Here is a 1,065-nt window from a genome sequence, read left to right as displayed (position 1 = left end):
ATCCTCTTCACTTATCCATGTCTTCCATGAAATTTCTAGACTTTTCCAAAGTTTTGGTGGAGTAAATTTTTAAAAATTACACTTTTACCCCCGTAAAATGAAAAATTACATTTTTACCCCAAAAACTGAAAAATTGCCCATAGACATATTTTTCATCCCTTATAATCATACCATTCTCCAATTTGTCAAATGGGATCTAAATTCTCTCAAAATCTCAAATTTTATATCGCGAGTGGAAAAATTACGATTTTGCCCCAAGATAGTGAAAATTCTAGTTTGACTTCGAATTGATCCTCGAACTCTGAATTACCATTTTGAGTCATCCATGAACTGTGAAACTCTTAATTTCACCTTAAAATTCCTATTGAACTAGTTTGAGGCTTAATCGACTCAATGGTACCATTAGGGGCAATATCATCTTTTAACAATTTCTCGAACTTCCTAAATATACAAACATTCTATCGAACATGTGAATGACATTATAATTATTTTACAAATCAGGGTTTGACACAACCAACTAGAGTTCACATACGGAGAGCCAAGAACCCTTAAGAAGATTCAAGATATTATTCAGGCGTGGAAGAAAACAAGTCGATTGGATCAAGAAAGGTTCACTGACGAGGTCACCACCGGATACTTACCTTGGCATGCTCAACGAGTAAAAGACGCTTTTTGTCCTTCAAAAAGTGCATCCAAATTTTTTGTTGGTCTAGAACCTCAAGATATGCTCCTAGAGAGTGAGCTGGCTAGAAAGAAACTTGAGACAAAAATGATTAATATGAAACGCCGATACAAAGCTGAACTAGAGGAATTAAAAAAAGAAGCCTCAAGGAAAGTTCAAAAGGCTTTTGATGAACGAGATGAGTGGAAAAACAAGTTTAAAAGTTTAAATGCAACATGTTCAGCTTTGGTCGCCAGGATTCAAGGAATGCAAACCACTACTAATACTTTGCAGAATAAGATACAACCGCAAGAATGGAGCATACAAAAACTTAGGAGTGATTACAACTTAATGGAAAGGCCATGGAAAGCTATAGAGAGTAATATGAAGCTAGCAGGCAAAAA

The sequence above is a fragment of the Theobroma cacao genome, chromosome 2, assembly GCF_000208745.1.
Source record: "Theobroma cacao cultivar B97-61/B2 chromosome 2, Criollo_cocoa_genome_V2, whole genome shotgun sequence".
Classification (NCBI taxonomy): Eukaryota; Viridiplantae; Streptophyta; class Magnoliopsida; order Malvales; family Malvaceae; genus Theobroma; species Theobroma cacao.
This window is presented reverse-complemented; position numbering follows the sequence as displayed.